Source organism: Notechis scutatus, chromosome 3, assembly GCF_049901735.1.
Source record: "Notechis scutatus isolate UNSWTSFEM ecotype Mainland chromosome 3, rNotScu1.2, whole genome shotgun sequence".
NCBI classification, from domain to species: domain Eukaryota; kingdom Metazoa; phylum Chordata; class Lepidosauria; order Squamata; family Elapidae; genus Notechis; species Notechis scutatus.
The window spans coordinates 147,061,643-147,073,683 of record NC_142011.1 but is presented as its reverse complement, the minus strand read 5'-3'; the positions used below and the strand labels follow the sequence as shown (position 1 = coordinate 147,073,683).

The window sequence follows — 12,041 nt, the reverse complement described above, 5'->3', positions numbered from 1 at the left end:
CACATTCTTATAAATTAGCTGGATCCACCATTTTGCTGCTTCATATCAGCTTGGTTGAGACTGCTTTTTTTCAGCTGGGTGACTCACATGTTGCACTTTTTTGTGGAAAAAAAAAAAGACCAATCAACAGTCATCTAGGTTCTAACAACATTGGGACTCGCTCTGTAAGGCGAATATCAATGTAATCATACCACAATTAAGGATAAAAATATTGTGCACATTTCAGCAAGATATGTTATCATGCTGCAGATGATAATGGGTGAAATGTCCTCTTCATCAAATTAATTATTTTCCATGGTTACATTTTTGCAGTTATTCCAGCAATCCCCAACCTTTCTGGCTTGGCAGCTGGGAGGTGGAGAGGGATAGTTCCCTGTAACTGGCAAGCAGGTGCGTTCAAGCACACGCAGTTCCATTTGTGTGAGCAGCAGGTGCGTTTGCCCGCCGCTCGTGTGAAGGGGGCTTCGTGCACAAGTGCAAGCAGCCATCGTTTGTGTGAGGGGAGGTTTGCGCATGAGCAACAGCCACTTGTGTGCACACACACTCACCCACTGTTCGTACAGCCCTGTTCTGAATAGGTAATGGCCTGGTAGTGAGCCACAGCTGGTGAGATGGGGACCCCTGAGCTATGCCATTGTAGAGATGTATTTATACTATTCTATTATTGAAAGTACAGGCAAATGTTAATCACAACTTATTTATGACCCAAAACACACTTCCTCCTGCTATTGTTTTTTATTCCCAAACCTCACAAAAACCAATTCACTCTTGTTTTCTCTTCTGTGCTTATCTAAACCTGATGAAAAAGGAATAAGAACCCAATTCAGCCATTGCCTTGCCTCAAAATCCAATAGCCACTGAAGTCACAAAAATATCTTCCTTCCCACACCACACAAAAGGAAAGCCAAAGCAAGTGCTTAAGCACATCATTTATTTTGCGAGGTCATATGAATCAATACATTTCCAAGCTTTTCCTATGAAGGCGAACTGAGGCTACCTTTCCTACTGAAAGAACTCCTAGCTTAGCACTGGAGGCATTGTGAGGCAAATATTCCCCCAAATGGGGCCATTACACTTCCCATAAATCCTAGCAATTCAAAGAAAATAGTAGTTTCAATGCAGTTTCAAACATACTATAGCTGAAACAGAAATAAATCGGCTTAATTCTAAAGACAGCCAATGACATGGAATCACAGAAGTCTGGAGATGATTCCAGACTGGAAAAGAGTTCCTGTATGGAAGAGCCACAAGTTACAAAGTTTTAAAAAATGTAAAGGGTTTGAATGATGCCATACATCTTAAATTTGCTATTAAAATCAGGCAGGCATTAGTTCAAAATATTTGTCTTCCCCATTGTTAAATCCAAGGAACCTCTTTCTCACACATGCCAAGAAAAGAGGAGGAAATCTTCTAATACGTACATTCACTTACCTTTGAAATGTTTGTGTGCCTTGAATCATTCTTTACAATCAGAGTTTGACTCAAACATTTGCAGGAAGACCAGGGTCAAAAACAAAACGGTGACTTCACAGCCATGTTCCTTAGGAAGGAAATATGATCTGCCTCGGTCAGGAAAGGGAAATTGTTTGGAAGTCTAGACAGACCCCCTTCCCTGCACAGCTCTCCTCCTTCAGAGTATTTTCATTGATTGCTACAGAGAGGGAAAAAGGAGGAGAAAGGAAATAAGACAACACTTTCCAACTCTACATGTCATGTGTATACTGTATCATTTGATGCTACTGCAGTTCAGACATTGAATAGCATGAACCTGGGAACAGGATGCAAGCCAGAAGAATTAATAAATTATTTCAGATTAATGGAATATAATATATACAAATGCTCATGAAATCAGTTCTCAAGAACCAAACTGGAGGCATCAAAAAAAAAAAAAAAAAAGCAAGGAAGCAAAACAGGAAATGGCCAATCTGCAGCAGAGCTCACTTAATAGAAATCTGTTTGTACTTACAATAAATAAAACAAAGTTACAAATGGCTTTCTGGAATTGTGTTGGCCATGAAAAGCAAAAAGTCAATCTGACAGTAATGGGTTCTGTTAATGCAGAAGAGATAATTGACACGGAGAATCATACTTGAAATTTATTTAAGTAACCATGGGAAACTAGGGTCCCACAAAATGGCTGCATCTGACAGGCCTTGTCCACCACTTCACCTTCCTGCTCCTTTCCCATAAGAATTCAACTTTTGAAAAACCTCACACTTAAACTGATGGGAGGAATTTTGTTGCACCTAGCTGCACTATGAAAAGCCCGGGGTGGGGGTGGGGAAACCAGGGTTAACTGCTGCCCCTCCTAACCAAGGTTTATAGATTTTATGAGGAAAACTCTAGATAAGCATTACCCTTAGCAGTATTCAGGTTTCAGTGCAACTACTTTGAGATAGTTACTTCCATTTATTAAAAACAGGCACACAGCATAATCGTCCTAAAGATGTTGAGGTACATAATTTTATTTTGTAAATAATTTTAACAAACAGCACTGGAATCATCCAATTCCATTCATCAGCATTATTCTATAGCTGAGTACATAGGAATTATACATATTTGCTGGGTTCATACTTTATATGAAATAATGATTGGCCGGTGATGGTTTACTACACAGTCAACAATTGGGTTTATGCAATGTGATATGTCCAAATCACAAATTACCCTGTAGCCTCATTTCTATTGCCTCTCCCCCACATATTCAACTTGACCATCAACAAAACTATTTTATCAAATGCACACAGTAAAGGAGGGCACAGAAACATTTCAAAACTGTAACAGTTATTGAAAAGAAGTGGCCTGTTCACTTATGTTGCTATTCTGTGTGATGCTAGAATTGAGGAAATACGATTGGAAAAAATTATAAAATATTGTGAGTTGCAGATCAAAGTTGACTGTTTGGAAAAACAAATCTTTTGCTATACCATTTGCGTTAGAAGCCCTTGGAGCAACATCTAATGGACTTTCTCAAAATGTGGAAATTTCAGACCTGAACAGCCTAATTTTACAAAATCCCACCCTTCTTGAACTGCCTATATTCTTAAGATACTGTCTTAATCATTCTAAACTCCTTAGTTAGGACTTGAACCAATCTTAGACATAAATTTAACTAAAGTTTGCCCACACGTGTTGTTCCTTCTGAAGAGCAAGACACATACACAACCTTACACAAAGGAAAACCTTTTGCCTGACTTACTGGATTGTCAAAGACTCTGTTTTACTTGGTGCCTCCATGCTTGTGCATTGAACTCAGGATATGGCTATAAGGATGTGTTGGAAATTATTTTTATTTATTTATTAAATTTGTTTGCCTCCCTTCTCAAGTACGAGGTATGCTAGGAAGGTCCTAAGGAGTGCTTTCAATATACCTATCCCTATTATCTGGAAAAAAATCCTGAATTCTTTTGCCATACCTGTAACAATAGCACCTCATAATCAACTTCATGAAAACTAAAAAAATAAGCAGCCATGCCTTAATTTGTTTAATGAAAAGCCTCATCATTCTCCTTAAAAAAAATCAGTATATGGAATAGGAGTAAGTTGAGAATTAACATATTCAAATGTGAAAGAAAACAGATCTAGCAGTTTCTTCATCCCAGCTGAACATTCAGTTTTTAGATGTGAATCCCAGCAACGACTTGGTCATATTTGTGATTATGAACCAACTCTACTTTTTAAGAGTTCTGCCTCTTTATCAACTGTATGGTATGGTAAAAAATAGATCGTATCTCATGATAAAAATTACTGACTCATTGAAATTGGCCAGTGCTAATGCATAAGGATTTCATTTAGATTTTTTTAAAAATATGAGAACTTACAAAAATAGAATGGGATGAAAATAATTTAAGTTGTTTATGAAAGGAATATGAGAGACAACACAACTGAAATTTTATTTCTATTTTGAAGCCAAAAATCAAAAGCAACAATAAAGAACAGAATAAGTAAAATCCAGAAAGAATTCCCCCTATAGGTATCAGAAGCTGGAGAATATCCATTCACACAAATATTTTCCTACACAAAGAAAATCTAGAAATGGTGCAAGGAAGACGCCAACTATGTCACTGTATATTTTATGCCTATCAGACAGATGATTACAATTTTGATTCTCTTTGGCATTTAAAGTTTTTTTTAAAGATTCTTTTTGCTTTATACAAAGCAATTTCCTAGGGCTGTAATTGTGAAAGAAGAAAGAGGTCTCAACTTTCATTGCTCCCTTTGGATTATCTTCGCTGAGAAAAAGATATGCAGAAACATATATTTTCTGTAGTAAAGCTAAAAATCAGTACAGAATTGTTCAACAGGGAAATAGTATTTATTGGAAAGGACAAAACATGCCACATTCCTTTTTCCCTTATATCTAGGCAGGTAGGATAAAGTCATGATCAGCTTGATGCAAAAGAGGAAAAGGGCAGAAGATATGCTTTTGGAAAACAACAAGATGTTTGAACAGAAGACCACTAGGAATATCCAGAGTGAAAAATCAAGAAATCTTAGAAGTAGGCAATGACTAACCATTTCCATATGTTTGGGGAGATATCCATGAAGTCACAAGGTCTCAAGCTCACTCAAAAGATTTACCAACATTCACAAACAAATGTCTAAGGCAGGGGTGTCAAACTTGGGGCCGGTTGGTCATGCGCTGGCCACGCCCACCCCTATTTTAGTGAAGGGGGAAAGTTGTGATATATCACATGATGACAACATGACAATGCGAGCTTGACTACCCCTGGCCTAAGGTCATAGAACATTTTTTTACCAACTTAAATGCAGAGTAAATAAGTGAACCCATGTTAAAACCACTTCCTGCCTAAATTCATAGTATGGACTCATTTCAAGAAGGAAACTCATACTGTTGCTGATTAAAAATATTAAGCTCCATGTCCAGGTTATAAGAGGTTGCACTGTCTGATGTGCACCTCTGAAAACTATGTGGCTGTTCTTTCTGTAGCTAGCTACAAGAAATATTTGTTAAGATGATATATTACAGAAGGACATTGTCTAAATATTTAAAATGTATTAGCTACATATAGCTAATTATTCCAAAAACATTTAAACTTGTACAATTTAAAATCACATTAATCTTTGTTTTACTCATGGTCAAGAACTAAACAAGGTAATAAATATTCCTAGAGCTGTTTAAATGCTAAAAAGAGTGAAACATGGAAGAATTACAGACACAGCCTCAGTAAAGAGCACTCAGTCATATAAGTGTCCTTATTTTCACTCATATCTTCTTTTAATACTGCATAAATTTAAGACCATCAAATTCTGGAACATCTTTTTTAGTTCTGATTCTCTTACAGAACATATAGTTTATGTAAGCATAACTAGGTTTGCTTGAGGTCAAGTAAATGAGTCAGTCAAAGAGTAATACACTCCTGAACACACTGAGAATTGTTCTGAAGATAAGAATTCCAAAACATATTTTTAAAGAGAAGTCTGTAAATGGAAATGTCTGTTTCATTCTGCTTTTAACATTACCCTAAAAACCAACTCATATAGCAATGAATGCTGGATTTTAAGGGGCTCTTTTTGAGAAAAAAGCATTTTATAGAATCCATATGACAATTATTGCATTGTACAGGTATGAATTTAACACTGTTTTGCACTTCCATTATTTCATGGAAGGAAAGAAGAATCTTAATCTTCCTTTGCTTCTTTCTCAAAAAATTACAAGGTAAATTAAACTACAGAGTTGTGCTTTCCCCCCCAAAACAACTGGGTTTCAAAATCAAGCCAGAATAATGAGTATTTTGAAAACTGAGATACAGTCCTGCTTATTAATCCGAGCAGGGTCAGGTTTAATTCCTGTTTTATTTTTGATAGTCATAATCAAAGCACATTGTTTTAAATATGTATGATTGTTGTGCTATCTTGCCTTAGTTGTTTAGTATATGTTAGTCTTTGTTGGTAGCTGATATGTTCCATTGGCATCTTATTATATGGATTTACTATGGTTGTTTTTACATTTATATCATGCCTTGGTAGAAAGTATACAATAGCTATTATTATGCCTATTACAATTCCACTGTGTTTAATAGGATTTTCTTGAAGGCAAACTTACATAGAATTGCTACTTAAGCTTCTTGCAGAAGTAAAAGTGAAATACATTATAAAAATAGTAGATACAGGTAGTCCTTGACTTACAACAGTTCATTTAGTGACTGTTCAAAATTACAATAGCAGTGAAAAAGTGAATTATGACCGTTTTTCACACTTATGACCATTGCATCCCCATGGTCATATGATTTACAACTTCACAACTGACTCACATTTATGACGGTTGCAGTGTCCCAGAGTCATGTGATCCCCTTTTGCAAACTTCTAACAAGTAAAGTCACTGGGCAAGCCAGATTCACTTAACAACCGTGTTACTAATTTAAGAACTGTAGTGATTCATTTAACGAATGTGAAAAGAAATGTCATAAAATGGACCAAACTCACCTAACAAATTTCTCACTTAGCACCATAAAATTTGGGCTCAATTGTGGTCGTAAGTTGAGGACTACCTGTAGTTGTTGTTCTTCCCCACGTCCTTCTGATTGAAGTAGCTATCCCACTATATAGATAATAGTCAAAATGCATAACCTAATCTCAAGAAGAGAGTGGATTTTAAACTGGTTTTTTTTCAATTATCAAGTGCCACAGCAGACAAGATGGCAATTTCTGCTTCGCTTTTGATGTTGTGTCATACATTTTGGATTAACTAAATACTTCAATTTTTCAGAAAATAATTCCTTGACACTTTGGCAGTGTGCAACTTAAAATATTTATTTAAGTATATATTTAAGAATACTACCAAGAGGAAGTACAGGAAGAATAAACACATCCAAAACAATAGATCCACAAACTGTATATCTTTCAGTAACAGAATGTCACAGGGTGATAATAACCTCAAAAATAAAAATATGAAGCTGCCTGCAATCAAGGGTCAGTGGATTTAGCCAAACCACCAAATTAATTATATGAACTATAATATAGTAAAACCACAATTTAACAGACCATTTGAAGGAGGGAGTATCCAGTAAAACTGAGTTTATGTCATGAAAATCAAAGTACATTATTTGAATTGTTAGTAAATTGATATCAGTGGTATCATTTGCAACAAAATTTTGATTTAATAGACAATTCCTCCACAGAACAGTTTGAAATGTTTGCATCAATGGAGAGAGACAATACGTATATATTATGATCTACATGTTCATTGACACTGAAGCAATATTTTAAAAACATGTAGGATGAAAAACAGACGTTTCAATTTAAGAGCGATCAGGAATCTGTAGGCCTCCGGATACAGCTGAAATGCAACTCCAATACTCCCCTCCCCCTTTCATTGGAAGCTTACATTTAGCTACATATGGAGGATCAAATTTCTAAGCTTTGATTTAAAGAGTAATTTAAAAAAAAAAAAACAGATAAATTCACTTTCCAAACTTAGCACTACCAGCTTTCTCAATTCCAAACATCACGTTTGTGCTTTGCAGCATGTTCCGTAACTGAGCAAATCAAAGGCCTTTTCAAGATGAATTGTGATGAGATAGTTTAGGAGAGATTTTAAAAAGAAGAAGGAGGAGGAATATAAATTCCAAAGCCTCTCCACATCAAAACCCAATAAGTGATCACATATACACTTGGCAACAGGCTTACATCACTGTTTGTATGGTTTATGTACTCGAGGGAAAGGCCTAGGCAGAGTGATAGCTTGTTGACCTCATGTTAATTATCTCATACTGCTGAATGAGATCACAGGAATGCGGTCAGCACCTGTGTAACTGTATTCATTTACATGATCCTGTAGAGCTGCCAGCTCACCCTAACAACCTCACTCTCTGGTTATATGGTGTGTGCGGGAAGGAACAGAGCTTGAAAGCCATAAACAAAGCTGAAGGGTCCCCACCCCTTAAAAATGGGTTGAATCTCTCCATTCTAATTGTCATGGTGACAAGCCTTTCCCTGAGGGTTTCTGATGTCAATGGAGCCTAGCTGAAGCATCGAGTTTCAAGATCACATTTTGGATTATCTGTCAAAACTGAACAACAATTAGGTCATTGTGACTTCATGTTACGATGCTAATTCTTTTCAGGCAGTGGATTGTGCAGACTGGTTTCAGGGTAGGAGAAGAAAAATATTCTGAATGATTACTCCTAAATACCTGCCTCAGGCTCTCTAATGGCGGACTTAACACTTTGATCTGTATCAGGAATCATAATTTATCAAATAGTTGGAGAGCACTGCAGTCCAATTTCTTTTCTATTTGACTAAAACTTCTTTTGGAATCAGGATTATAATAGTAGCATTGAAGATTTAAAAGCGGGTATTTTTAATGCTTAAAATAGTGATATCTCTACTCTCCATAGTCTAAAGCCATTTCTTTGCCTCAACCAATTGTCTATCTGCTTTTTCAGGTGCCATCAATTTAGGAGTATCTAGACAAAACACATATGGGCAAATACCAGCTTGTATGATCTCTGCTTTGGGAGAAATGGAATATATACATGCCTGAATCAAATTTGCTTCTAGTAAGTTGACCTGATGATGCAACTACTGAGCTGGCAGCACACTTAAGACTGAATCCAATGTATCTTTGCTACAATTCATGGGGAAGATGGCTCAAGTAGAACTTTTGGCACTAAAATAGAGAAGAATATTCAAGTCTGACAATTTCTCTTCTCCTTCTATCTCTTTCTCTGACATTTGCCATGGTGCTCCAACTGATCTCCCAAGAGATTGAGCTACCAAAAATAGTTTCACTCCCTGTTGTGATCATGAAAAGCTACACTGGATCCAAGAGTCTTCAGTGAGAAAACAACATCTACCAAATCTTGTATAAACTACTATATATAAGTTAGTGTAAGTAAATAGATAAATATTGGATATAACTCACAGAGAAGGAGAAGTCCTGCTATGTTACAAGCCTCTGGAAGGAACTTTATCACTGTGACAGCTGGAAGATTCTCTTGTTCATTCTCTCCTTTTTGGCCTCTGACCCTTTTGTATGAATCTGATTACCTCTCCCACCCCATACTCTCATCATCTCAAAATGCATCTGGTGAATCAAAGCAGCTGAACAATGAGAGAGACAGTGGAAGGACTCTACAGAAGAGGATTTTCTTCAGATCCAAGGTAAATATGGAGGCAGCTAGAAAAGTTAACTTGTACCAATAGAGGATAATATTTGTAGCTCAAAATTGAAATGAAGGGGCCTTTGGTGCTCTCTGAGCTTGGGTTTTGTTTTGTTTTTTTGCAAATGTTTCATTACCCAATTAGGTAGCATCTTCAGTGCTAATCAACAACAGCACTCATGATGTTAGCTAGTTGGGTTTTGAACAGTGGTAGGTTTCAAAAAAAATTCCTACTGGTTTGGAGAGAGCGCTTTGCGTGCACGTGCACAGGGCTGAAAGACCACCCTCTGGATCAACACTGATGAGCTGTGCACAGGGCTCAGAGACTGCCTTCTGTATGAACGCTGGTGCTGTTTTTCAGCTCAGCTGAGGCACGGCAATCTGCTCTGCCACGTGAATCAGCTGAGCTAATAAACAACATAATACAATATAGAAGAGGTAAGAGTGGGGATGGGTGGGCAGGGCCAGCCAGAGGTGATATTTGCCGGTTCCCCGAATCAATCAAAATGTTCACTACCGATCCGCCAGAACCGGTCCGAACCGGTTGAATACCACCTTTGGTTATGAAATGTCTACAAGAAAACAACCAAACTCAGAGAGCACTAAAGACCTCTCAAGTTAACTTATTCTAGCTGTCCTCAACATTCTTGTTGGCTACTAAATTTGGACAAGACTGATAAGAACTGGAGGACTTTTTGTTGGGGTGTTAATTTCTGAGAATCTTTTCTCCAAAATGGTTTACCTATCCTGATCCTTGAAGATATTCTCACAGCATTACCTCTCTTTTTAACTAAGTTTTAGTCAAGCTTTCAGAATTAATAAATTAGATCTCTCTTTCCAGTTAGCTACTGATATGCTGCTGATACATTGCTATCTTAGATGTATTGGGTGGAGTGGCTAATCCATTTCCTCAAAACAAAAATGAAAATAAATTAAAGGAAAGTTTGTCAATGCTTAAGAGAGCGAGAGCAAGTGGGGATTAGATGAAATATTATGTATATTTAACATGCACACAGAACAGTAACTCTTAGAATTCAAACCTTAATTTAGCCATCAAGGCCAATGGATTGCACTGTGCCACAAACTGCAATTAACTTCACAGTGCTAGTATGAGGTTAAAATGGAAAAAAAGAATCAACTGCATTGCGTTGGGCTTCACTGAATGTACAAACAAACAGAATAACGAGATTTCAAGTTGCACAAGACTGAAAAAAGAGTTCTATGTGAGTCAATACTATACCAACATAGTTGATCCAATCTTAAAAGGTATCACCTGAACCATTTTATTGTATCTCGAGTGAATAAGCATTGCACAGAGCTTTGTGCACCACAGGGTGCTGTGGCTTACTGTTTCAAATTGTAAAGAGGTAGAAATGTTCACCCAGCGGAAAGAAATCTATTGTTTTCCAATCTCCAGTGGTTCCCTTGATTCATGTCAATATTATCACTATACTATTGGAGCTGACAGGTATTGTCAAGAAAATAAGAGTATGGAAAGCCATTAGTTTGGGTCTGATTTGATGCCCTTTCTTCAGCTGAATGGAAAAGAACAGCCACATGCTATCCTGCTCCCTTATGGAAGCCAAAAACCTTTTAAAATGAATACTGTCCCTAGGTTTTCCAAACTAGGAAATGATGGGACAATTTTCCAGGTCACGTTATTTTTTTTCCAGACTGCTATATTTATTTATTGTAAACAAAGTAATGGGCAAAACAAGTAATGATTATTCCAGGAAGCAATACACTAACTTTTTCACAAATAATAATTATTTCAAGATGGATTTTCCTTTCGCTCTCTGAATCACAGTAGTCAGAAAACAAGCCTAAAATGTTTTAGCAACATGAAAGACAAAAGTGTTACAGGCTTGTTTTTGCCAGCAATGAATATGCAAACTCACTTTTCCCTTTCCTGCAACCAGATTACTTTTTGCATATCCTGCTTGTAGACTGGAACTCTTTTGCAGTTGCAACCCTGTTTTGCCCAGTTTTACTGTCTGCAATAGAGATTTGGGAGAAAATAATATGGGTGTGAGTACAGATATGGACCTGTAACCTAGGAATTAACTGCATTTCATGAAGTTCTGAGAACAAGATGGAAAACTTTATGCAATTTATGTTCACATTTTTCAAATTATTTCCTATTTTGTAATAGTATCCCATCACTTTTCCCAATGTGTCCTGGACCGCTACCAGGAACATCTAGAAGCCATAAACCTGAAAGATTGCCCTGTTTGCCTTTGAACTCCACAGGGCTATTAAAATGTGCTTGTTCTCCCTTTTCACGGTCTTGTTAGCTTCACTGTTAGCTCTCCTCCTTATTGCTCTAACTGAAAGGGAGAAGCAAAGTCATAGAATTTATTTACTGCATTTCATACCACAGATAGACCACTGCATGAGTTTGGCAGGAAATCCATGTTTTCCCAGCCTTCAGAATCTAGGCTGTAAAAAGAGCAAACCACGTACTATAATAAAATTGTATTGAACAGATAAAAGTTGCAAAGCAAAACTTGAATTATAGTAAAATAAATTAATGGTAGGTTTAGTTAGCAACCATGTTTACCGAAAAGCTAGGAAAACCAGGGCCAACTGACCTTCCTTGGAAATTATTTCACGGTGCCCATGATGGCATGACTATCTTTCATGCTTGCTTATCTCCATTCTGAATTTGGGAAACTGGAGAGCTCATAGCCGGTGGAGATACAGTGATCTGACATCAGTTCTGTTCATGAGAAAACATCTATTGTATATGGCCTATTTCTCTTTTTCAGCTCTATCTGCAATGAGAATGAATAAGCTAAGAAGAAATTACTAAGAAAAGTATTATAAATATTAATAAAAAGTAGCATTAGTATATAACTGAAACCTACCCCAGTGGTGGGATTCAAATTTTTTCAGTACCGGTTCTGTGGGCATGGCTAG

The 12,041-nt window shown here is 36.9% G+C and overlaps 1 protein-coding gene across 15 annotated transcripts in view; it reads right to left on the bottom strand.

Moving 5' to 3' along the window:
- The window catches only part of LOC148131431 (uncharacterized), a 266,370-nt gene that overhangs the window by 101,195 nt on the left and 153,134 nt on the right, over positions 1-12,041 (bottom strand). For 8 of the 15 annotated variants that reach the window (XR_015748834.1, XR_015748835.1, XR_015748833.1 and 5 more), the window contains one exon: positions 1,432-1,651. The exons of the other annotated variants lie outside the window; for them this stretch is intronic. The gene's annotated coding sequence lies outside the window, so the exon portion shown is untranslated. The remainder of the gene's footprint in view (positions 1-1,431; positions 1,652-12,041) is intronic. 15 annotated transcript variants of the gene reach the window in all.